This window comes from Ochotona curzoniae, unplaced genomic scaffold, assembly GCF_017591425.1.
Source record: "Ochotona curzoniae isolate NIBS_2020 unplaced genomic scaffold, NIBS_Ocur_1.0 contig_4514, whole genome shotgun sequence".
NCBI classification, from domain to species: domain Eukaryota; kingdom Metazoa; phylum Chordata; class Mammalia; order Lagomorpha; family Ochotonidae; genus Ochotona; species Ochotona curzoniae.
In genome coordinates, this window is record NW_024466312.1 from 4,666,974 (window position 1) to 4,694,715 (window position 27,742).

Consider the following 27,742-nt stretch of genomic DNA (forward strand, 5'->3'; position numbering starts at 1 on the left):
GCTTTCCCCTGCAGAAACTCACATTATCCTCACAATCTCCTACAAATCTGGCAGTGTGATGATGCCAATGGCAGTGATGACAGTGACAACTGCATGACTCTCCCTGGCCTCTTCCAAGTTGTGCCCGACTATAAACCTCCCTAGTAAAATCATAATCTACCCACATCCCAGCACTCCCTAACCTCCCTATCTTGCTGTTTGGTGCAATGTTCTCTCCTCATACATAGTAGTCACAAGAACATACCCTGCAGACCTTCCACTCCAGGCAGCAGAGCTGGCCAAGTGCCTGAGGTGTCACTCTGCACTTGATCTTAGCCAAAAGACTAGGAAGCAATTGAGGTGCTGCTCTGAAAATCAACATGGAATAATACCACATCATCCACAGCTGACCCAAGCAGTGACTGACTGTGTCAGCCAGATGTAGGACCCTTGATGTCCAGCTTTGCTTTGAAGACTGACTCCCTGAAGCCTTTGCCAAATCAGTGTGCCCACCCTGTCTCCCTGTCCCTCACTCCAAGTCACATCTGCCTGGTCATCTGGTGGTTGCTGGAGCCTTCTCCAGCATCATCTCTTTTCCTGTATACAGGATCTACTCTGACAAACTCCTCAAATGTTCAACTTTGACTTGCTATTAACCCAGAATAACATCCTGTAGCATCCATCTTCTAATCTACTCAATCTGTTGCTCACTAAATTTATTTTTATTGTCTATTTCCTCTCACAAGAAGGCAGGATATTTTTTAAAACAATTTTGTTCAATGAAGTATCCTTGGTATCTAAAAAGTTGAAGTTAGTGAACATTTATTAAATAAACAATGTACGTTCTCCAGATGAAAAAAAAAATGAGGATCAGAGAGCTCAAATGACTCATGCAATAGCCCAGCTGGTGACGCTGGAATTAGGGCCTGGGGGCAAGCATTGTGGCATAGTAGACAAAGCCGCCACCTGCAAAGCAGCATCACATATGGGTGCCAGTTCAAGACTCAGCTGCTCCATTTTTGACCCAGCTCCCTGCTAATTGCCTAGGATAAGCAGAAGGCAATGGTCTAAGTTTCTGGGCCCCAATATCCACATGGGAAACCCACATGAAGCCCTGGCTCCTAGCTTCCTTTAATCTGGCTTAGTTCTAGCTATTATAGCCATCTGGGGAATAAACCAGTGAGTGGAAGATCTAGAAGCACTCTCGCTCTCTCTCTCTCTCTCTCTCTCTCTCTCTCTCTCTGTCTCTCTCTCTCTATTCTCTATACTATCATTCAAACAAATAAATAAATCTAGAAAAAAGTGGGATCTGGACTTGTGACTTCAGCACTTGAATCTTGCTTCCCTCTCTCCTTGTTTCCCTTTCTTCTATTCCACTATTCTTACCTGTATCTCTTCTGACTTGGTGTTTCTGTACTGGGCCCTTCTCTTCATCTCTCTTTGCTACATGGTACTGTTTGCCTTACATATGTTCAGCACATGTCTGTGTGTATCTGCATCTCCCACCCACTTTCTGACCAAGGTGGACTGATGCATCAGTTATTGTTCAGTGAACCAGATTTCAAGAAAGGAAGGGAGAAGGACTTGGGTGGAAGGTGAGGATTGGTATGAAGGGGTGGAACTAGAGAAGACCCCAGGAGAAGTCACAAAGCTGCAAGATAGTTTAGCAGCTCTGAGCTATTCCAAGATCCAGTTAGGCAGTTGGGAAACTGCACTGAGATAACGGTGACTTGCCGAGTGGCACAGATGGGCAAGTGAATGATGTCCGGGGCCACTGTGGATGTGACCTTGCTGAACAGATCCTACAATGTCTGAAATGCTAAGGATGCCCCCCCCAACTATCTCCTCCTTATTCTATTATAGAAGAGAGGAGATCAAATCCTCTTTTCTCTCATATGTGTCTTCTCTGAGGGTAAAAATAAGAGTTGTGGACTTGCACAGTTGAAAGTGGAGAAAGCAGCTCAGAGAAGTGGTGGCAAATGGATGGGGAATGCTTATCATCCTTGAAGTTAATCCAAGTGATGGTGATGGAGACCTAAGAGGAGGGTGCAGGAGGTACACAGCCTCTGCAAGGTATACCCTGGCATAATCTAGGCCTAACCTTTGTGGACCTCGGCCACTGCATTCTGAAACAGACCTCAGCGGAAAGACAGCAACAGAGCAAGAGATCCTGGGTTGGGGGGAGTTTAATTCTGCTGAGTCACAAACTCAAAGAATGGTAAGAATCCTTACAGCTCATACTTACAAATGAAATACTTCCACATTTTCCCCAGCTACTGGCCCTTCAGCCTCTGCTTGACTATTTTCAGTGACAAGATAGTCTCAAGACAACCCCTGTCATGGTGGGACAGCTCAGAAAAAGAACAAATCAAAACTACCTGTAGGGAGCCTGAGAAATGTCCTCTGTAGTGTTCTAGAATCAAGTGTCTGCATGACACTCTCCCACCTGAATATGGTCAGGACATGACTTATGACCTGGAATATGCCTTCTCTGTAATTCCCTTTAGCACCTTTCCAAGGCACCATGGTAATGAGAAGTGGCAGACTAGATAACTCTCAATGCCTAGAGCTTTGGGTTCTCACTTCATGAATGATAAGGAAACACCCAGAACACTCACCTGACCTAACCCATGCACAGCATGCCTCATGCTCACCTTACAATCCTGCCCTGTCTTTGTCTTATTTTGCCTGTTCCATTCACTCAGGAAAAGTGAGGCAGGTAGAATGCTAAATAAAAGCTCTAGGTTCCAGTGCACTCAGTCTATCAAAATTCAACAAACTAATTGCATGACTTTCACAATGTCTGGTTACTGCTTCCCCTCTAGTCACCTGATCCAAGTTCAGTGACCATCAATAGGTTGTGACTCAAACTTGGGGTGTTGATGGGCCCTTTTACCTTCTACCTGGGAAACATTAAGAGCCATTGGACTTCCCCTGGAAAGCAGGAATGAAGCCATCTCCAGTGTGTCATTGAAAGAGGCCTGCAGGTAGAGATAGTCTCAGAGTCCATTGAGAAGGTCTCCTGTGTCCACAGAGCGGACCCATTTTGGGGGCAGAATCTTAGTGTTCCTGTACTGCAAAGCAGGTAGCATTGAAGATAGGCTGCCATGCAAATAGGAGGGCTCAGAAGGACAGCCTCTGTAAGTATTGTGGAAACCTACTGGGATGCATTGTCAGCCTGTATGGGCCAACATATGCCATGGTAAAGCAGACAGCAGGGATTGGCAAATATAGAGCCCTGCAGTGACCTAGAGGCCAGCATGACCGCAGTGCCATGCTCTCTCATCAAGAAGCCACTAGGACATAGGTCACCTGATGGCAATTTTATTTGCAGATCCTGGCACCTGCTGGTACCTCTTCCACCTTCCTGAGCTGTCCATGCGAAAAGGACTCAAGCTGCAGTGGGTATTTCCATACACACAGCCTAAACTGAATTCGACACAGGTATCACCTCCCAAACTCAATTCCCCAGGCCTCCTAGGCATCCCTAATCTTTCTTGCCAGAGACACCTTTCCTGAGATCCTACATCTCAGAAAGGAGAACACAACAGGCTCGTCCTACTCAGTCACACACAGTCTCCTCCTCCATTTGAAAATATACTTTGGAGGGCCACCATCCTGCCACATACTCAGTCCTGTGGCAGGATGTGTCTGATTCCACTGTTCTCCTGGATGTCTCCATGACTCAGGTCTGACTAGTGTCATAATCATGGACACTTACCAAAGAATTCAGAGCTAGAGTTTTTCAGTGAAACTATTGCAAAGACAATGGAAATGCTCTATCAGTGATTCAAGTTTTATTTACATATATCTACATACATTCCTTTCCATCTGGATGTCCTATGAATAGCTCTAGGGAACACAACACTCTAAACATCAACTAGTTAATGTGATACAGACATTAGAACATGAGAGTAATGGGGTATGTGGCTCAAGAATGCAAATACCAAGAGAAGAAAGGAGGTTAATAAACAGAGAAACTTGTTTAATTTTTCATAGTCTTACTGCATTCAACAAAGGAGCACATTTTTTCCTTGAGATCTCTATCATGTTTTACAGTCCATTCTCTGATTCTTGGACAAGTGGTCGCCCACACAAGGGATCCCTGACAACACCCCATTAAGCCAGAGTGTCCAGGCAACTGGGGGGGCCCCAGGGACGTTCAGTTGAGAAGCACACTGATGAGGAATCCTGTCCAGATTGTTTATAATTTAACAATTGGTTTATTATGTAGGATGTTCTGGGTCATTCCTGGGAAACTATTTAAACAAATAATCTGGAGTTAAATGAGCTAATAGAACAAGTGTTGTCAGGTTCTTGGAAGACACTCATGATCTAACGCTATTCATGAGTTCTTAGAATTGGAAGGTAGTTTCAATATCTTTTAGTAAGATTCCTTTGTTATATTACTGTGCAAATCATGGTGTAGAGAAATTAAGACATGGGTCCAAGGTCTAAAGTTGCTTTCTTTATACATATCCTTACTAAATTCACATTCTCTGCTGCTTAACATTCAGCAACCAGCACCTTAAACAAGAGGCTTAACCTTTCCGAACCAAATCCAGTTATTTATGGGATCCCTTCATAGGAAGATGGCATCATGCAGTCATTTCCTGCACAAATTGCTATAGCTCACACCTTGGGTGTAGAGCAAAAACAAACCTGTAATCTAATTACAATATCTGAGGCCAGGGAAAAACGAACAGCCAAATGCAACCACAGGTCAGCTGAGGTTGGAAAAGGGAAATGCCTCCTTGTGGCATCTACTAAGGAGGCACACAAACGCTGACAACCATCCAGGGGATGCTGACCTACCCAGTGAAAGGGGCTTTCCTGAGTGCCTATCAATCATCTTTCAGCTCTTCCTCTTTCCTGAGGATCTCAACCTAGTGTGTCCACTATCAGTCCTTGTTATTTTTGAAACTGTGCATTCTGTTCTAGGGTCTAGAATGGCACTGGAACTCAGCAAGTCACTCTGTCTCTTCCTGAGACTGGACCAGGTTCTGAAAATGGGATCATTCTTCAGTGAGAAGATGAAAGCAGATTGCATTATTGAGCCTCCTCCAACACCTCAAAATTCACCGGCATAACATGGCAGCCACAGGTCCCTGCTTCAGAGGGAAAACACTGGGAACCAAGCAGGGAAGGAGAGAGCAAACAAGATGGCACCATGGACCTTCTCCTCTCAACCACTTTTTTTGGACTAAGACTCAAACTCCAAAACAATTTTGTCCTGGTGTGCCAATATATCCAAATGTTACAGATCAGTTACATGATAAATACCAGAAGTTGACTTCCTATAGCCCTGAAAGTTCAGAAGTCAATCAAGATCAAAGAATTAGCATCTGGTTAGGGTCTTCTTGCTGTGCCATCTGTGGTAGGTGAAGAGAGGGAAAACAAGAGACAAAAGGGGTCATCCTTTTCCACAGAGTCCACTTTGGCAACAGGAAACCTACCTCCATGACCACAGCACTAATTAGGCTCCTCTTCCCAACACTGTGGCATCAGAATTACATTGCCAACACATGTTTTCTGGGAGATGCATTTAAACTACAGCTCCATGGGACAAGACAGGACTGCATGTAGATGCTGGATTGGAAAAATCAAGGAAAGTGGAAGAGAGAACCACCAAAGTCACCTCAGATCACACATTCTCTCACATTTGCTAGAAAGGAATTCATGAGACTCCTGGAATTTAACATGTGAGCCAAGGTACTTCCTCTCTGACCTCGGAGTCCTCTGCTGTTCTGTGGGGCTTTACCTGCTCCAGGGCTTATCCAGGATCATAAAGCATCCTCACTTGTCTCATCTGCATATATCTGAATAATATGGAAAGATTCCTTCTCCCTTTTCTTCCTTTTTCTCTTTCTTACCCCTCTTCTTCTCCACTATTCTCACTGGCACTCTGTCTCCAGGGAGCACAGCAAGGGGGTGACATCCTACCCTTGGCCTTCCCCTATGTAATATCTCTAGACTCAACACTCTCAGAAAAAGGGGATCTCTTTCCACAGTCCTCCCCAGTTGGAAAAGACAATGTATCCCTTCAGAAATGACTTTAAACTGAAAAAAAAAGTCTCTGGCCAGGCCTCCAGGGGTTGTGCCTTTCATGTGGTCTTCCCTCCCACCATCTCCCATCCGGGGAACAGCTGCTAGGGTCTGGAGATCTAGCCTCACAGTTCAGCTGTAGGTCACAGCATGGTTTTGCACACCCCATGGGCCAGAGAAGCTCCGTGCCAGGCCTCCCTGCCTGCATATCAGGGTTGGATGGGTGGACAGCCAGCTCCACCTGGCTCCGGATCTGCCTTGAAATGTGTGGGCAACGGGGTGGAATGGCCCAAGGGGCTAAGAAATTGTCTGCTCCTCTTCTCATTCCTTGTCTTTCTCTCTTTTCAGTTAGCAGACTAAAGTTCAAGTCAGGGTCAGGGAAAGGGGACTACTTATGAGGTCTGGATTTCAGACACTTGAATACACAAGCAGTTGAGAGGAAATAGTTGGGCCTCTGTTTAAAGGCATCATGTAGGACATTTTCCCATTTCCCCAGTAATCACAAGCTGCATAACAGTGATATGCCAGACACTGTGTCTTAGACCTGGGAATACCAAGATGTGCCCTTCAGGATCCACAATGAGGATACAGACAGATTAATGGTGCTAACAGTAATTCATAGCTTCAGAAAGAGATCTGAGAGCTCCATGAGAGATGACAGTGGGTATGATGTATGTCAAGGTTATAAACCATTTCCAAGGCAGAAAAAATTAGAAATTTAGACTCTCTTCTTTCTGAAAAGAGAAACATCGTATACATCACATAGGATTTCTGAAACAATCTTTAACTTGCCCTGATGGTGATCAAACTTCAGATCTTATCTCTGTGAATGGACTACCCAACTCTGTGAGACCCAGCACAGCAAAGCAGCTCTGCCTGATGCAGGGAAATCCTACATCAAGAATCATCTTTGTTCTTTTATTCAACTACTCATCAATAAACACACATTGATTGCATGTCTACTGTATACCATGGATGGACTCATTTAGGCAACTGCACATTGTATTTGTTTGACTGTAGCCTCTATCAGACTGCAAACTGTTTCACAAGGGCAAGAGATCAGATCTGACTTGCCCTATATCCCAAACCCCAGCACAGTACTCAGCAAGGAAGGTTCTCAAACAATTTGCAACATGAACAAGGACAATTATATGGCAGCTATAGAGGTGTATAGACTCACTAATAAACTGGAAAATCAGAGTTGGCTCTGATTTTTATCTATTCTCCGTAATCATACAATTTAAAAAATGAAAATCCAAATACACAGCAAACAAGAGGGGGAAAGAATGTACTCATTTGAAAATCAAGTTACCAAGGTGTAGGGATGTGTGTACAGCTAAGCATTTAGAGGGTAATTATACTTATGGGATGATTGTCTCAGGGGAGGGTTCTGAAACTAAATAGTTTATCCAAGCCTTAGTGAAGATCCAGTAGATGACAGTACCATGTTTGGCATCAGGAAATCAAAGATGAAGGGTATCTTTCCAATGATGAAGCAAGCCACACAAAAATACAAAGCTGAACATTGAGGATTTAGAAGAAAAGTTGGAAAAATCCAGAAAGTTATGATAGAGTGAATAGAAGTGAGGTGTATAGAGTGAGTAGAATCGAAGTGTTATCATATTACATTTGGGGCAAATAAAACTGGTGATAAGTAAAGCATTCTAAGCACAAGTTATAACATCAAATAAAGATGGAAAATGCACCATAAACTTTCCTTGATAATTAAAATAATAAAGTTTACCAAATTCTTACTATGTGGCAGGTGATCTTTATTTGGTCCTCAGGATTTCTAATTAAGTGAGGTTACTGCTCCCATGTTACAGATGGAAGAAACTGAATCTTAGAGAAGTTAAATAACATGCCTAAGTTTGTATTCCTTGTAAGCAGTAAAACTAGGATTTACATTCAGATTGAATCAAAATATCATAACCACAGGGCCAGATCAGAGAGGTTGCACTGAACTCTGCAGTACCAGAGAATGTGACAAACTCAGATATGCTAAGATAAACAGCAGCAACTAGAATGGCTTAGAGGGGAGCCCAACTTGAGGGCTGGCCCTTGACTAGCAAGGAGGATGACTTGCCTGCCTCTTCTAAATAACTCTAACAAACTTTAGGACCTTGGCAGATCTTAGAGATGAAATGCATTTAAAATGGCCAAGTCAAAGAATCTTCCTATTCAAGCCCCCATATTACATTTTTGACATGAATTTGGATATTCGTCTATAAACCCACACTTCTTTGTGGGTTCAGAATCACTGTTTGCCTAAAACTTCATGTTATCTTAGCATCAAAGACTCTCACACTCAGTATGATACTGATTAAGGTTGTCTTTTTCCAACCATGTTCTTGGGACTACTGATCTTACGAAATGCCCCACTCAAAGCATTCTGTAATGGTCAAATACATTTTGAAACCCCTTGCCCTCTACTGTCCACCACCTAGAAGAATTACCACACGCAGTCAGATATTACAAATGCTGAGAATTCCAATGGTAAAGAAAAATGTTTCCCTTTGTTTCATGGACAGTTTCTTAATTAAATGGAACCAGAGAACACGGCAGACATCATCAACTCAAGGCATAGTGATCTACAGAAAATGCTTGGGAAACACTCACCTTGATCATCATCCCTCTACTCTGTTGGAATTCCTGGGAGAAATAATGATAGTTTCTACTCACCCTAATGCTAGCTCGGGCTTTTCTGAATGCTTTCACAACTATAATATCACATTGTACTAGAAGCTACAGCACAACAGATCTTCCCAATGCCTTCTTTTTCATTCTTTGAAGCAGGATCCTGACAGATTACAATTATATAAATTGTGTCAGAAAGTTAATACCACATCCATCTCTTCTTTGAGATCAGAGGGTAAAATTTTCTACTGCTTAAAACGGAAGGAGAAACCTTTTTCTGCTAACAGATTTTTATCAATTTCTAGGAATTACTTAAAGTGCACTTATAATAAATGTCAAAGATCAACACTCCTCAACTTCCTTAAGAGATCCACTTCCAGACATTCTGATATAAACTGCTTGTTAAGTATTATTTTACAAAGAACACAATTAAAGTAAAACATTTAAAGAGAAAATGAAGGGTTTAAAAAAATATAGAGTATTTTAACAGCTAAATGACTTCCTCTCCCAAAACTATTTGCATTCAGAAGCAGAGCAAGGCAAGGCTCAAGTGAAAGGAATTGTAATGCCCAACTGCAAACCACACAGACAATATTCAGAAAAGTGAGAGATGTATTTTGAATCTGTCAAATCATTTCACATAGAGAGTTGCCATTTCTCCCTGCCTGCATCCCCTTTCTAAGTGCTTGGGTAGAGTTCTATCAATTCTGATCATCCCACTTTATCTTTTTGTTCCTTTGAATAGTTTATCCAACCCCTGGAAAGCAGGGCCATTCAAATGCAAACCGGTGTGAATCCCAACTATAGTCAAGAAAAGGGGGCTCCAATCAACTGATTCACTCCCTAAGCTCCTGCAAGGACTAGGTTAGGCCAGTTGTCAGCTGGGGACCAACTCCAGGTCTCCCATGTGGGAGGCAGGAACCAGAACCTACCTACTAGAGTCACCCTTCTGCCTCCCGGGGCCTGCAGCAGCAGGGAGCAAGAATCAAGAACCAGGGCAGAATACCAAAGCAGGCACTCAGACAAAAAACAGGCATATAAACTCCTAGGCCACACACCTGACCTAGGTAGTTTTTCTTAAACTTTTGTCCTGATTTCTTCAATGCTAATTATAAAATAACACTATCCAATAACACTGTGTTGCTGCAAGGAAGACACGGGAACAGGCACACTAACATCCCACTCAACCCAGTAGGTAGCCAGTGAGTGCAAGCCTCGGAAAAACATAGGCAAAAGAGGCAGCCAGCAGCCCCATGACATGCTCTTATGACTTTCATTTAACATAAAGAAGTGGGTGAAGTTTGGCCTTCCCTCCACATGAGAACCCAATAGGAGACCTCAGAGGACTGCAGGCTGTTTATGCATCCCCATTTCTCTAGCACAGCATCCCATTCATTTCATGATTATTGTCATTCTGGACCCCACGTGAGGGTGTCCAGCCTCTGGAAAGAGAAGCCTGGGAAGCACTTATTACTTCTTTGCAGCTGTGACCGCAAAACCATGCAAGAGAGTGGGTACTGAGAGAGGATTAGTAGCCCAGGAGGGGACGTAGGGCAAGGAAGCAAGCAAGTTCTCAGCCAAAATGCCAAGTTCAGTAGCTTCAATGAAAACCATCCTAACCTCCAAGGCTCAGGGGTCACCATCTGGAAGCAGAAAACCACCACTAATAGATTGTGCCCACAGAGCTGCTGGATTTCAAAAGAAATTGGACTGCAGGAATTCAGGCTTCATTGCTCCCCTTAACTGCCCCTTAGTCTTTGAAAGTCTGAAGGCATTTGGTCCCAAATCATGGATGTGCATGCTCCGGCAGTGGAGCTCAGTTGTTGAAACAAAGGTGGAGTTGTCGGGGCAGGGGACAAAGCCCACAGTTGTCCCTCATTCTCCTGGCTTCCCAAAGGTGAGCCAAGTCAGCAAAGCAGGAACACCTGCAACCACTTTGGATTCCAGGACCCTCCCTTCCTGCCTTGGTCTGGAACAGAAAAACCCTCCTCCTCTCTCTGCATCCCCTCTTCTGCAGGTAGGCTCCAGTTTCCCAGAGTGCCACAAGAGTGCTGATGAGCCAGCTTCTTCTTGCTGTGACCTGCTGAGTTCCTCAAGGCCCCAACCCTAGACAGTTGAAAGGCCAGGGGTGGCAGCCATGAAGACAATGCATCTGCTGAACTGAAAGCATTCCAGTCTCCCACGTTCAGTAGGAAGGGGTGTGTGGCGGGAAGGAAAGGTCACTAATGCAGACAGTTTATGTTTTCCCAAGCCAGCATTCCTCTCAAACAGCTGTGTTTATACAAAACCGGAGGAGCAGGAGAGAGACACAAGAAAAAGGACAGCGGCCTACCGATGACATCATCCTGTCTTATCTGTTTCGACTTCCCCCATCACTTGAGGGAGGGGGGGCGCCAGCTTTTGGCAGATGCAGCAGACTGAACGTGCCTGTCGTAGGCACATGCGGGGTGTTTGTTAGCTCTTTTGCTTCCCAGCCTCACCACCAGAGCATCCTAATGCATTCTGCAGAACACCATTTTCCCTGTCCCAGTTCTCTAGGGAAGGCTAGATTCAGTGGGCTCATGTTCACTCCTTCTAATCTCTTTAACAAACCTCCCTCACAGAAGAGAAGCCTGACAGGAGGCAGGTCATTAAAGTGAATTAAAATGCATCCAAGGGGAGATTAGCTCCAAAGCCATTCCCATATCAGACAAAGGCCCCTTTCATGAAGACTCCAGCCCCTCCAGTCCTGAGCAGAGATTAGGGAACAAATTCTCAGAACCTAGAAGCACTGGGTCTTCGGGAGATGGGCCAACACTTAACCTCCGCTGGCAAGACCTCAAGAACTTGGCCTCAGCTCAGCTACACTGGGCGTCTTAGGGTTCAGACTAACGGGGAAAGGGGCTCCACAGGGACAGAAGGATCCACATCCCTGTACTGAGCAGGCCTAACATGAGCCAAATGCTCCATGCCCTCACCTGCGCTCCAGCCTTGCTAGAGGATGTCATGTAGTTATCTCCCAGCCTCTCACTCCAGGATCTCAGACAGCCTCCTCCACCAGCAGTGTCAGCACAGAGCCTCCCCTGTAACTACCTGACTGGATACCTACTGTTGCTACAGCCAGAGCCTTACATGATGCTGATACAAAGAAATGACCAGGACACAGACCTGAGTGTCAAGGTAACTGCTACGCACTTGAGGAAGACAGACACATCAGTGGGTGCAATTAAGTGTGCTAGGGGCCCCAGAAAGGAAGTCTGTAAAGATGCAGGGAGGGTACTCAAGATGAGGTGGTCAACTCTCCATTTGAAAGGTCCCAGGAATGTCACAGAAAAGATAACACAGGAACTGAGTGTTAGAAGAGCAAATGTTCACAGATGTGGGGAGAAGGCATTCCAGGAACAGTGAATAGCTTGACCAAAGCCATCAGGCCAGAAAAGAACATGTTGCCCAGAGTAGCCTCCAAGGGCTACTCCATAAAGGACAGAGGACCCAAGGAGCAGTATGGCAACAGATGATGCAAGAACATGGAGAAGAGGCATGACACACCCTACATGCCAATCTCAGGAGCTGAAAGTGATATATTCTTCAGACTTCAGAGCTGTAGAGGGATTTTAGGCAAACACAAAATGGTCAGACACATAATGTATGGAAGTTACTAGGGCAGATGTCCAAAGCCAGAGGCAGGGAAACCAGTTTTATAATTACTTTAAAAACCTAGGGAAGAGTTGGTGAGGACTGGATGGGTGGCAGGCAGAAAAGAAGTTGTAAGGAGAAACATACATGAGACATACTAACAAGAGAAAAAGTGGAAGCAACTGATCTGACTTGAATGTAATCAGGGAAACATATAAAGGGACTCTAGAATTACTCCAAGGCTTGAGTGATGTAAGGCCCCACAATAAAGGATTTCAGGGAGGAAAAGGCTATTGGAAAGAAGATACCTGCCACTCCAGACTCTTCCCCAGCCTCTCAGCTATGCCTCTACTACAGCCATGGATTTCATGGCCAGTGTCACTCACTGTGAGCATATGACACCTGGCCAAGCCCCTAGCCTGTGCATCTACAGGTAGGTGGTAACCCTGGTCTATGATTACTCATATGCCTGAGGGAAACATGGATTCCCATGTGCACAACCCAGATGTGCAGGAGGGTAGTACCAGTGGCTGCAGGTACAGAAAAGCATTTTGCCTACTCAGGAGGTTCCCTGGTTCTATCACCTGGTTACTCACAGCCAACTTGATCATTCATCTCTGTTGAGGAGCTCCCTCCCTCTTTCCTCTGTTTCCCTCATTCCTCCTTGGGGTCATTTTCCCAAACATATGATGGGTTAACATTATGCAGCAATCAGACTGGGCCACAGCACCTACATATGTAATCAAACACAATTCTGGATGTTCCCAGGAGGTTCTCATGAGCTTTAGACAAATCAGACTATCCCAGACTATCCTCTGTAAGTGGGCCACATTGTATCATAGAAGAGCCAAATACAACAACAACAACAACAACAACAAAAACTGGCCTTCTCCAAGTAGATGGGAATTCTGCAGTGGCATGTAGTTCACACTCCAGCTGCAACAGCAGCCCATCCTTGGGCCCCAAGCTACTGATCATCCCATAGATTGAGAACTTGCTAGTCTCTGTCATCATGGAGACAACTCCTCAAAACAGATCTCTCTTTACACACACATACATCCACCCACACACACACACATGCATGGGCAAACACACACAAATGTTTTATGGCTCCTGTTACTCTGAAAACTCAGAATGTATGTAACAGAGAAGCCTTGGTCTTGGGTTCTGTCTGCTTTCTGAAGAACTCAGTCTATGACATGGAAAAGAATTTGCTATTTCTACAGGACAAGGAACTGAGGATAGATACCCAACTGGGGGTACCCACAAAAGACAAAAGGACTTGAGATGCAACCACATGTTGATGACATTTGAAAGCAGGTGAATGGAAGGAGTAAAAGAAAGCATAGTATATACCCCTTCGAGGACTGGAGAAATTATTTATAGAATCCTTGTCTTCACAGCTTCTTTGTACAAACTTGCCCAAATGTTTTGAGAGGAGGAAAGGGAGAAAAAAGAAAAGGTGTTAAATAAATTATTGTTGTACCCATAAAGTAACAGGAACATAAACGAATCTCTGCAATTTCAACTAGAGATGGTAGACAACTATTGCTCTCTTTCATCACATTTTCCATCTGATCTCAGGCTGTCTGCATCCCTGAGGCTACAGTGGTCATTATGAGTTGTACTGTCAAAGCCTACCCTTTTTTCATGTTAGTCATATCACATCTAGCTTCCAGAGAAGGTGGAAGGCAAGGCTTTCTCTACTGAGACATAATTTTGTTTAATTCAAAATTAAGCCCTTCTCTAAGGCTTCTCAATGAAAGAACCTGTGGAGTTCTGGGAAAGATCTGATGTGGAAATGAGAACCCTGGGGTTCTAGTCTTGGCTTCCACCACTGATGCACAGTGCAGCTGTGAGCACTTCATTTCCCCACCCTCTCCACCTCTGGCCTCAGTCTTGCATAGAAAATGGTGGCAGAGGGTGGAGGTAGGCACTCAGAAACCCCATTTCCTTTCAAAACAGTGTGATCCTTTCCAGCACTATACACCTTCACTGCCAAAATTGGGGTAATCTCCATGTGTTGTTAAAACTACTGAATTGACCACACACATCCCTTTCACATGTCCCTGTCCCATGATCCATCCATGGTCTGCATCCATTTCAGTACACACTCCTTGTGTGGCTCTGCCTTCTCAGGTCTTCATTGTTACCTTCATGCAAGACGCCAAAGCGGATCATGGCCACCAAAACTCACAAAGTAGGGAGTCTGTTGAACATTTAATTTTAAAAGTTCCCTACCTATCTCCCCCTTTTTAAAAGAATAGAAAATCTTATTGTTGATGTTTTCCTTAGCTACTTCATCAGGCAGGAAGGGAAATTTCCTTCTTATTTACTTAGAGGACTCTTGACTCACTTTCATCTTTTAATTATTTGCCTTACTTAAACTTCTGTGCAGCCTATGACAGTTTTATGTTTTTTCCACAACAACAACAAAAAAAGCACATAGGACCTGCACTTCAGGCCCAGGATCTCACTGGTGATGCTCAGAAAGGAAGGAAGCCAAGGACATAGTTCACGTATACAACCAGGCCTTGAGTGCATTCAGAATGAGGCCAAGACAACCAAGGGAGCCTGAGCTTTCCACATGAAGGAGTTCACCTCACCTAGTGGTTTTTGTTGTTGTTGTTTTAATCTCAGTCACTTGTACTTTCTTTACCACACCTATTCACAAATATATCTTTCTTACTTCTGATTCATTGTTTATGATCTGTCTTTTCTGCTGGACTGTCCCGCCCTCCTGAAAAGCCATCCATGGCACAATTTTAACCTCAGTTCCCAGAACAATGAATATCAAATAATAGATGCTCTGAATTTTGATTCATGAAGCAACTGGACCAAAAACTGTCAAGATGTTAGAACTTAGGACAGGATGAACAACCCTCAGTTTTCAGCTGCTCTCTTCCTTGAAGAATGAGACAATACAAACAAGCTGAAAGCATTCAGGTTCTGAGGGCCAGGAAGCCCTGGAACAAGCAAAAATAGCAGGGTAAGCAAGCACTGGACTAACAGCTGGAAGTCTAAGCATGAAGACCAGTCTCCTCCATTTTTTATCAATGTAGAATCCTGAGCCTCAGTTTCCTCAAGGTAATTGCATTGCACCTGATCCATAGACATTAAGCAGATTGTTCAAGGGTTTTTTTTAGCAGAAATTCACAAGAGAACATATCATTTTATTGCATAAGACATTCCATCTGTCCACATGTAACATGATTACTTGATATTTTATACAAACAATGGGACTAATGAAGGTGTTTGGATGAATACACAAGTATCAAACTCACAGCTGACACCTCAAGTTGAACTTGATCACAGTCTAAAATTCAGATTCACAGAGATAAATCATCTGGGAACAGTTACTCCTCAGGTCAACAGGCCAGGTTTGAAAGAATGTGCCTAAGATAAATGAACTGATAATGCAGGGAATTGTTAACTATTTACCAACTGTATTTCTTCTCCTTCTCTTCCTCCTCTTCTCTCTCTCTCCTTTCCCCTCTATTTCTCTAATTGGCCTACCATGTACCCTTCTTAAAGAATATCCCAACCACCTAGAAACGCAATGTTTTGAAGTTCTAAAATGCATTAAAGTTGCTTTTTTCACTAGAGCTTTCAAAATGGTTTGCATATTTTTAAAGGAAATGTGAATAAAGTCAAGGTTTGTGCTATTCATGAAACTTCTTCGTGGAGTCCTGATTTTCATGAAGCACATTTGAAAATTACCAGGTGTTTTTCAGAGCTCCTTCCCAGAGCCAGTCTTTTCTTGTTGAATATTTTTCTAATTTTCTAAAGGGAAGTTATAATGATCTCAATAAAGAGAAAGTAAAGTCCTGTGCCTCAGAAATAAAAGGGGCCTATATGAGACCACTAGCATAACTGTTACATATTTAGGAGACAAAGGCCTTCTTTAGAGAATCCTATTTTTTAATCGTATGTCTCTGAAAGATAATAAGTTATACTAAAAATGTTCCAAACTGTCCAGCACTGACGTGCATTGCCTAGAAGCTTCTTCAAAGCAAAATCACAATTAAAAGAACACTTTCGGGCCTGCGCGGTGGCGCAGTGATTAAGGTCCTCGCCTTGCACGCCCGGGATCCCATATGGACACCGGTTCTATCCCGGCCAGCCCCACTTCCCATCCAGCTCCCTGCCTGTGGCCCGGGAAAGCAGTCGAGGACAGCCCAAAGCCTTAGGACCCTGCACCCGCGTGGGAGACCCAGAAGAGGCTCCTGGCTTCAGATCGGCATAGTATCGGCCATTGTGCTCACTTGGGGAGTGAATCATCGGACAGAAGATCTTCCTCTCTGTCTCTCCTCTCTGTATATCCGCCTTTCCAATAAAAAACAATAATAATAATAATAATAAAATAAATCTTTAAAAAAAAACACTTTCCCGTGTTCTACTTATATCAAAATGCACTAATAAGCAGTAGTTTGATAAACCTCAGCATTATTAATCAGAAGCAAGTAAAATCCTTTTCTCAACAAGGACCTCAAGAGTCATGAGAGAACCAGTCCTTAAAGGGGAAAAGGAGAGAAGAGCAATGTGCTGAGCCTTGGCCAAACTAAAATATGGCAACAATCCTGCAGGTGAAGTCTTTTCTCCCTCCCTAGATCTCCAAAACACACTTCCAACACATCCCAAGACTTTTCCCTAGATTCTCTCCAACACCTGCCCTTGGAACTAAACAGATCACTGTGTATCTTCTTGTAAGGCTGTGGCCTTTCCTTGCCTCACCTTGCTGATCCCACTTTTGCTGCCCTAGGATTCCACTTTTCAACAAAACAATACCGTATTGACCTCAGACTCTACTCTCAAGAAGCCAGCCTGAAGCGGACTTCATTATGGCGTGTTTGTCTGCCTCCCAACCCTCTCACATGCACAAGTGTACTCGTGTGTGCAGACTTCTCCCTTCTACCCACTTAGCTTCTGTATTTTCTCACTCCTCAAATAATGAATCTCCCAAATGGAAGTAGACTGGTTTGTTTCTTCAGCTGTTACACCAATTATATGCATTTTAGCTTCATTTCATTTCCTTTTCGCTTTTGCCTTAAGTTGGGAATGTCCTTGGTTGAGTCACTAAAAGCAAAATATGAATCTATATGCATGTATTTCTCAGTATCTAGAGAGATATTAAATCCCATTCACATAGACTCTGAACTATAATTCCGAAGCAAAGCAGACCCAAACCAATCATTCCCACCAGGAGGAATCACTCAGGAGTAGCACTGCCCAAACTCTGATTCATAAACATTAGTCATATGAGATTGGCTGATTTTCCAAAAATTAAATGATTTTGTTCTCAAATACACTTGGGTGGCTCAAAGTTAAGTAAAATTAAATAGTTCCCCCCACTCCACAGGATCTCAAAGACTTTACTATAGCAGTAATACTGTCACTCCCCAAGGAAAAGACTTTGCAGCATTACAAAAGTTTGTTGGGACACAATTATTTTCTTCTGAACACCTCACAGAACTGATGCTACACAAAACACTTCTCTTCCATGTTTGCTTACGTGAATGACATCGCAGAAATACCAGTCCCTGGAGTGAAGTCTCTCCATTCTCCTAACTTCAAGTTCCATAACCACTGGGTCCACACTGAAAAGACCACAGCCATGTAGAGTTATCCTTGCCCTTCTAATCCTTTGAGAAAAATGTTAGAAGTCCACCCTCTACAGGACTATGGAACACATAAAGGCAGAGGTAAACAATCAAGAACTAACTTGAAGCAGGACCTGTTTCCTCCTTCCTATTCTTTTCCATCTATAGAATGATTTGTCCTTATGGTTCTCCCACTTCTTCCCACAAGTTACAACTATGTGCCACCCCCAATAATAACCTCTGTCAATCTAACTATTCATGCCCCAGCAGGAGGAGTAATCGCAGCTCACCTTCCAAGCCTGCGTAATCCCACACATGCCCCCAACGCAACTGAGATTAGCAGTTACTGAAGGCTCAAGGCATCCTGTTCTCCTCCCCACCCACCAGTCCTCACTCTGCAGTCCTAGAATTAATAAAGTGCAACCAGAAATCTTGCTGCTGTTAGCCCTGGGGGCTAAAGCTGCCATCACTACATAAAATCTGGGGAGTGAAGGCTTCAGTAAGCAAAGCAGGCTAATGACTCCCATCCCTCTGGTAATAAGCAGCGGAAATGAGCTTCAGGGGGAAGCCAGTGTCCCACATAAATCCATGTGTTAGCAAGTCTGCCTGGGAGAGCAACAACAACAGCAGCAAGCTGCTGGGAGAAGGCTAAAGGGAGCAGCACTATGAGTATGGAGCTGGGCATGCCAGAAGGGAAAGGTCTTCAGAGACCACCAAAAGCAGCACCCTCATTTTGTCCAGGACATGACAGTGCCCAGAGAACTAAAATTGCTTTCCCTGAAGCACAGCATGAATTAGTGGCTGAGTGAGCAAAAGCTTCTTCACAGAGTAAAGTCCAGGACAGCTCAGCCAAGCTGCATTGGACCAAGCCTACCTTTGGGTCACTGGGGTATTCACATGTACCAAGATCTGGGGAGCCAGTGTTGTCAGCCACTGCATGCAAATTGGAGTGTGGGTTATTTTTTTAATTTCTGTACTTCTCTTCCACTTAAAAGGCAAGAAGTGGACAACACTTCAATGGAAAAATCATACTAACATTCTTAGAGGGACATGTGGAAGACAGCATCCTGGATTCTCCCATTATTAGCAAATAATTAACCTGATTTCTAGTTGAATTAGGAGGAATAACTGTTGGAATGTAGAACAGAAAAAAAGGGAAGGAGAACTAGCAGCAGCATTCTAAACTCAATTCCTCCCTGGCCTAACTAAGCAGAACATGTCTCCTTCCGACATTCGGAAACCTCTAAGTTCTCTTGAAAACCAGGCCAGGACCTACCTCCTGGACACCTGAAACTTTAACCACAAAAGAGGGGACAGCATCTGTGTCACAGCCTTCATGCTTTAATATAAAGTCTCACTTAACTCTGCAGGGCATGGGGAAGACACTGGTACTGTGATGTGTCTGTAACCCACACCCTTGCTGATGGGAGCATTCTGCAGAGCCCAATGGAGTCCCTTGGATCCCAGTGATCTGGAAAGCCTCCTGATCTTTTCAAGGCTTTCCAAGCCCAGATAGACAGACTCAGCACGTTCTGTTCCGAGAACAAACCAAGCATGGATAGAGCTCCCCAGCCAGTGAAAATGATAGCTCAAAGTAAGAGAGTGTTCCAGAGGAGAGCCATTTCCAGTGTCAGTTCCTATTTCCTCTCCTCCTACAGAACTGGCATTTGTTAAGAGCCTCTCATCTCAGGTTTTTCAAAACACAGCCCAGACAAAATTTCCTTCTGCCAAGCCAGCCTCTCTAAATACAATCCCTAGCTTAAAACACATGTGGTACTTTGAGGAAACACCCTTGTCCAGGATATCACAAAGTCCATACATTTGGTCAGCACAGAGAAGGCGGCCTCTGTCTTAGCGCCTTCTCTTTCAGGATTTAGACTCCCTACAATTTAATGGCAAATAAGACAGGACAGATTCACATCTCCCAGGCATTGCAACAAAAATCTGTACACACTATCAGGTATATACATTTATGTGTATCATAAACCAGGAGACGTGAGCTCTACAAATCTGGTAAACAAATTTCTACATGCCACTTTGCTCCTATTTTCTGGAACTAAGAAAAGTCCTAGGAGTAAATCTTCCCCTTGATATTCCAACATTTCCATAAATGTTTGATAATCACAGCTGTCCATGCTGACTCTTGAATAGAAGGAAAGTCAAGGCAAGTGGGGCAGATATAGGGCACACTGGAATCCCAACCAGACTGGACACAGAATATGCTGCTCCAAATTTCTCTGGTACACAGGATAGGTGATCTTTAATCCTCCTATATAAGAATCCCCAAATTCCCCTTGGCCTACCTAGAGCTCTCTAAGTCTACACTCTTGCCACAACCAGCAGACCATTCTCTCCATGGCCCCCAGGCCTTACCTATTCTAGAAGCAAGCAAGCATAGCCAGAACTACAAGGACCAGGCTCCTTTCTCATCTGCATGATGCAAGGTCAGAGTCACTAATTTGCCCAGAGCAGGAATGGAAGAGAAAGAGGAGCCAGACACCTCTTTTGCAGGAGCACAGCTGTTGGAGGTTGGGGCAGGAGAGAGCCAAACCTGCACAGGTTCACAGCATCCTTCCTGGCAGCTGTCTAGCACTGAGAATTACTCTCCAGGCATGCTGAGAAGGACACAGAAACTGCACTCCTGAACAAACGGACAATGTGTTGAAAACAGCCCAGGTGCAAAAATTCATCACCCCTTGGACCAAAAAGGATGTACATGGATGGATGGATAATATCCCCTGCAGGTCTAGAGGCAGCCTACTGATTCCAAAAGAGATCACAGGCCCCAGAGCCTCCTCATAGGGCAGAATGTCCACATGGGCCTGCATCTCACAGAAGAAGTTACAACCCCTCAAAAGCAAAGGTTTCACAGTATTGGAGACAGTTCAGAGACTTCAGATTCTGCTCTAGGGCTCTACCAAAAAGCATGCCTTAAATCATCCCCAGGAAAGTGATTTATAACCATTTGGAAATGCTTAACAGATTAGTAAGTGAGGCTCGTTGGCCTTGAAAAAAAAAAATCTCCAAAATGTCTAAACCTTTACAACTACTACAAAACCTCTTTTCTCATACCTCCCCGAGCCCTCTGTGACCCCTCCATCAGCTAAAGAATTAACTCCAACTTAATATTCTTCATGGAGAGCCCTTCACAATCCACCCAGCCTCTAATCCTAAATTCTGGTCCTGTTTCATGCAACCTCAGACTCAGGGCCAGAGCCAAACCCATCTGGTCAGTAGTCTCCAAGCACACTGTGCACTTGACCCCTCATGTTGGACACCTGCACTACTCCTCACTAAGACATCAGCTCACTGGCCACATGTTCCACAAAGCATCCCACTGTCCATCAGGGGCAATAAACCCTACCTTTGCATAGCCATGGAAAGAACAAAGACAAGAGCTCATCAGGGCAGAGGCTCAGGCATTATCTAACTCAGACACACCTACTCAGGCACTAGAGTTTGCCATACCTCCAGGACTCTCATTCTACAAAATTAAATAAGGCATGGTTTAACCTTCTAGCTGTCCATAGTCTAATAGATCAATCAAATAATATAAACCACAGTATGAGGATCGCCCAGGTGGACCTGCATGCTCAATAAGAAAGCTAATTCAGACCTGATCTCAGCAATACTGGAAAGGACTTTGGGAACTATGTAGCTGATGTGTGGAGATAGTTAGGCTTGTCAGAGACAAACAGCCTAAAAGTAGTCTGTGATGTTCCAGGAAGGTTTCAAGCATGTACCATTCATATCCCTTTTCAAATAAAATCAGGGTGAGCCTTCTCTAAAGGGATAGGAAGAAATGAAACAGAATTTTAAGACGCTACTTCCAAGTTCAGCTCATATCAAGTTCATTGAACAAATAAGTTCTGGATCCTTCTGACAAATTGTATGGCACCACCTACATACTTCAAACCAAGCTGGAACCTTGAAGCTTGGACCCCACTGAGCTGTACTTCTTCCCACAAGGGTCAGGAATACTGACCTGTGGTGATCTGGTCTGTACCCCAAATACGTGCTTTTCTGCATTCCCAGTTTCCCCCACCAGCCTGTCAGCCCTAAGAAGATAGAGACTGCACACATAAACCAGCTCACTGGCTTTCAGATTTTTTTTTTTTTTTGGCTCTGGAATTCTACATTTGAGTGAAATCTTACTTGGAAGCACAAGTAAGTAAAATTGAGCAAAACAAAACATTTCTTCAAAGGATCAGGTCCTCTATGAGCTGTTGTAACAAATCATCACAAATTGAGGTGATTTCAAACCACATAGATTTACAATCCTGCATCTCTAGGGCATTGGAAGTTCAACACTGATCTCATGGATCTATTTCCCTGCCTTTTCCCACTTCTACAAGCCATCCCTGCTCCTTAGTTTGTGACCCCTTTTCTTCATCCTCAAAGCCAGCAACACAATATCTCTTCTGACCACTCTTCCATAAGCATGTCTCCTACTGTCTCTTCTGGCTCTAACTTCTTTTACGATTATCTCAGGCCCTCCTCATCCAGGTTTATCTTACCATAAGGTCAGGTTGACCAGCAACCTTAATTCCCCTCTGCCTTGTAAATGAACACACAGAATCCAGGCATTCCGATGTGGGTATTTTTGTAGGCCATTGTTCTGAATACAGTAAGATCCAATCCATCCCAGCCTGCAATACACAAATTGTGCAAAAGACTGGATTACAATCATGAAGTGCAATCCTTCTGTATGCAGCCTCCGCCAGGATCAAAGCTGCCTCTTCTATCTGCCTAGCTCAAAAGGCACAGCTACCACTTACCTCCTACAGCCACATTCTGCCCCTAAAAGGCTGCCTTCCACTGGGTGAGCAGAAGAACTTAGATAAGATTGGAATGGAAATCCATGGTGTACTAAGAACTGCGGGGGGGCGGGGAGGGGAGTCTTGGGAAAAGTCACATCCCATGCCCCAAGGAGGACAATGGCCACCTTTATTTCTCTTACATTCAGGGAAAAGCTGTTTAAAAGCCAGATCTGTATGAGCATCATTTTATTGTTGTTCCTTCCCTGTCCTTCCTTTGACTATTAGAACATGCTTGCTTCAATACTGGGCAGTCAGAACTTTCAGAGAATCAATACCCATGGGAGAGCAGCCCTCACTCCATGACAGACACAGGACAATTCAATACAAGGCAGACACAGGTTACCTATTCACCAGGTGGTATCCATGGAACTGAGATAGCCATTTGCCTACAGCAGTAATCCTAATCACCCCCACAATCAGGACAACCACCTTGCCTCAATTAACCATTTAACACTGAAAGTTTCATGTTCCAGGGTAAGTGGCAAGCTCAGTTATCCCAGAGACAATCCACTCAACAGCTTTCTTCCTTTCTGTCCTCACCTTATTTGCCCACTGTCCACATGTGCCTCCTAACATACTCCCCCGAAGAAACTACTTGAACCCAAATTCTTATCTCAGGGTGGACCTCTGGAAACAAACTCAGATAATTTCATGTCCAGTTTCTGTTGCACTAGAAGTAGTACAGGTGAGCACAGGGCCCTGCGGCCACACATGCTGTGCACCCCAAACTCCATTCATGTAGACTAGGATGTAAGACATCTCCCTAGTCAACTGCAGTCCCTAGCAGCAGCTGTTATCTCTGTCTGGACCCTCTGTCAGTTTATACTAGCATAAAATTCTCCCTTCCCCACCTCCCACCACATGTGAAATGCAAGGCACATATTATCAGGGAAAATCTTCCCATAAAGATGGAGCAGGTTTAATCCCCTCCCAACCAGCGCCTCCTCCTCGCCCTAGCCCTGTCCTGCCCTTTTCCAGATGTTCCCATTTAGTCATGGTGGGAGCTGAGCAGCAGAGGATCAGCATGATTGTGCCTGGACACCCTTCACAATCGATTGAGCTGTGGCAGCTGCACTTGCCCCAGATGGGGGTGAGCTCGACAAAGACAGTGCTATGCACGGGAAACTGGAGAGCCTTCGGGACTGGACAGCAATAGCCAGTGCCTCTATGATTCTCACTCAACTTCAATTAGCAGCCCTGAAAATTAGGAGGGACTCTGAGCTTTAGCACACCTTTTCCTGACACTAGTTTGGCCTCACCTGGGAGACAGCCCGCCCCAGGGATGGGAGGCAGCACTAACACAGACATCTGGACTCCCCTAATGAGGCCAGCCCAGGATGGGAGCTCAGATAATTGCTCAAATCAGCCGTAATGTCTGGCTTCCAGCTGCCATGTCTGGCAGCACCATTTGGATGTCTTGAGTTTACTGTGACGCTGGGACTAGCAGACCCTTAGGAATGGAGAAAGTCAGCTGGGGTCCATGCTGAAGCAATTAAGGGGACATTTGTTGCAGGTGAAGACTGGAGAAATAGTGAAATAAAAATATCACAGCTTGCTGTCATCTTACCAGGAAATCCATGGTCCCCAGCCAAGATGGGACATTCCAGGAATATTGAACATGTGGTGTATGATTGCAGATGCAGCCCAGGGAGGCTAGAAAATGTCCTGCATCCTGATTTGGGAGCCGAAACACTGCTCTTCCTCACATCTCACCTTCCTGAAAACCAGGAGGACTCTACTCACCCACCCAGACTTCACTTACCCTGAAGCTAATACAGAGTAGGCCACAAAAATTTTCACTTTCACAGGCCAGGTCCAAAGCCCTGGGAAGAATCTCAGCAATATTTTTACAAAGCAGACCTGTTCTTGAGAAATTTGTAGACTATTTTAACCTTAAATTGGAAAGACCACTGTCTTTTTCCACTCAGACTTCTCCCTAACCCCCTTTATCCAGGTGATATTTGTGCCAGGGCAGAAGATAGGGGTAGATCAAACAGTGGTACATTGAGGGTACATTTGACTTGGCTTAGTGGGATATATCTACATGGATCAGCTTCTTCTGTTTATAGTTCTAGCAGTTCCACTGTCATAATGAATTCCAGGAATAGCCTACTATGCACTGTACTGACTCATCCAGTGTCACAGTATAACAGTGACGGGCCAGAAGGCCCATTGGGACATGAACACCACCAGACTAGAAGTATCTACACAATATAGAAAAGCTACGCTTTGAAATAAAAGGAGCCAGAAGCTTGTAGGTAGAAAGTTATTTAGTCAAGGAAACAAAGAATTAAAAGTGCAGAGTTCAGTTTTTTTCAATTTATAGGCAAAATTTTTATCAAGTGTATTTTATCAGAAATACGCTTGATAACTCAATGTATACAAGAATATGCTACCCAATGAAACTGGCTCTCAAAGTCTTCTATGTGAAAGCAAAACTGATTGCTCTGACGTCAACAAGTAAATTGCAGTGAAGCCTATTATTCAATAAGCAGTATTTTGTTAAAGGAGTTACATTTTGAATAGGATCAATGAATAGATTACCTGATCAGTTTGATTTTTTTAAATACTTATGTATTTGCTTATTTTCATCTACTGGTATGGCAGACAAAAGAGACACGGACAAAAATCTTCTACCCACTAGTTCACTACCCAGATGCCCACAACAGCCAAGGGTATGCCAGGTCCAAATCAGGAACCCAGAACAATAACCAGATCTCCCACCCATGCAGGTGACAGGGACCCAGGTATACTTGAGCCACCATCTTCTGCCTCCTATGAAGCTTTAGTAGGAAGGTGGATCATAAGCAGAGTAGCTGGAACTCAAACCAGTGCTGTGAATTAAAACACAGGTATCCTAAGTGTTAGCTTAACTCACTCCACCACAATGTCTACCTCTAGTAGTTCAATGTTAAAAGAAAGCTATATAATTTTTAAAAATGGAATCAGGAGTTTAATTTATGATTAACTATATCGGCACTGAAAAATAACAAGACACACAACATACTACAACAAGGACATGAAAAGAAAACTGGTTAATGAATCAAATTAATTCAAGGGGCTTTGCAATTAATCATTATTCAAGAAATTTGATCAACAATTTAAAAAACATGATTAAAATATGGGTAAAGAACCTGAATGGGCCTTTCTCCACAGATGATTTACAAATGGTCAATGAGCACATGAAAAGATGCTGAACATCATTGCTCATTAGAAAAATATAAGTCCAAACCACAAGGAGGCATTGCCTCATACCTATCTGAAAGGCACTATCAAAGTAAGAGAAATTTTTAAAGGAAGAGAAAGAGGAGAGAGGCAAGGAAAGAAGGGTGAGGTAAGGAGGGAGGAAGGAAAGAGGAAAACGACATGGCAAGGGTGTGAAGACATTAGGACATTTATACACTCCTGAGGATGCAGAATGGTACCTGCAGCCTTTCCTCAAAACATTTTGAACTAATTATCATACGATCCAGGCCTTCCACTTTTGGACATATATCACAAAGAATCAAAAGCAGGGTCTTGGAGAGGTATCTGTACACCCACATTCAGGCAGCATCATTCACTCTGCCAAAAGATGCAGGCAACCCAAGTGTCCATTGGTAAATGAAACGATAACAAAATAAGCTATAGATTTGCACATACAGTGAAACACATTATTATTATTTAAAAGGAAAGCATTATTTAAAAGGAAAAGGAAAGCAATTCTAACACATGCTACAATGTGGATAAACCTTGAGGACATCAGGGTAAGTGAAATGAGTTAATCAAAGAAAAACAAATGCTGTATGACTTCACGTGTATGAGATATTTAGGAGTGCCAAGTTCATAGAGAAATAAAGTAGAAATAAAGTAGAATGGTGGTAACCAAGACCATGGTGGGGAGGGAACTAAGACGTTCTTTACCAGGTATAGAGTTCTAGAGTTTTACAAGACAAAAAAAATTCTAGATATAGGCTTCACAACAACGTAATTAGATTTCATGCCACTGAACTTTACACAAAAATGGTTAAAATGATAAATTTTATGTTATATGGATTTTACAACAATTATATAAAGCCAAAGTATCTAAAAAGAGAAAACTACAGACACCTTAAATATTACAGTTCACATGTGAGAGAAAGATAATTGAGGTTACCCCAAATGAAACATTTAACGATCCTAAAAATTCATGGAATGGCCAATAACAAATTATAAAACTAACAGAAAAATATACTAAATTACCAGTAATTTCAAAACAAAATTTCAGTCAATATAGAAGAAAGGCCATGTTCTCACTGTAGAAATATTACTTCATTGCTAACATACAAAAAAGTATTTTAAAAATAGCCAAGAATGTAGGGGAAAATATTATACAGTTGTGGTTGTCCTTTGAGTAATTAATAAAATCAGGAGTGTAATTTCCCAGATAATATTGCTTCTAGTAGTTCATCAGCATGTTTGAATTTGTCACTTTTGTTGACTTTTTTGTTGATTTTTCTCATTCTAACTTAGCTGCTCCCTTTTGTGTGGAATTTTTTTTATCCTTTTCTTCAGCAGGGCCCCGGTGGGATGAGCAGCAGGCCTGACAGAACCAGAGTCTGTCCTTCCTTACGCCCAACCCTCAATCCAGCAGTGCTCTTGAGGACACTTGGGCTTTGGTCTTCATCTATTCCTAATAGAAATGTGACCAAGGGAACCTCACGACTTGTCACTGCCTGTTTGATCTTCAGTTCACACAGCAGTTGAGCATCAGTTTCTCTATGTTCACACGAGGAAAAAAAAATTCCTTGAAACTCTCTTCTTCCCATAGATGAGACGAGAATATATGTGACCCATTGGTAAGACTAAAGTATATGCGTCCCATGAGAGAGACCAGGGTCAATATGTGTTTCATTGGAGAAACCAGAGTATATTTGATTTACATACACGGGAAATAAAATGTACCCTAGAAACCCAAAGTCATAAAAGAAAAACAAAATAATCAACCAATGCTCACTGAAGAATTCATGTGATTTTTCTGAATTTCCTCTAGGCACTTTGTCTCACTGAATCACTCATCTGTCTGAT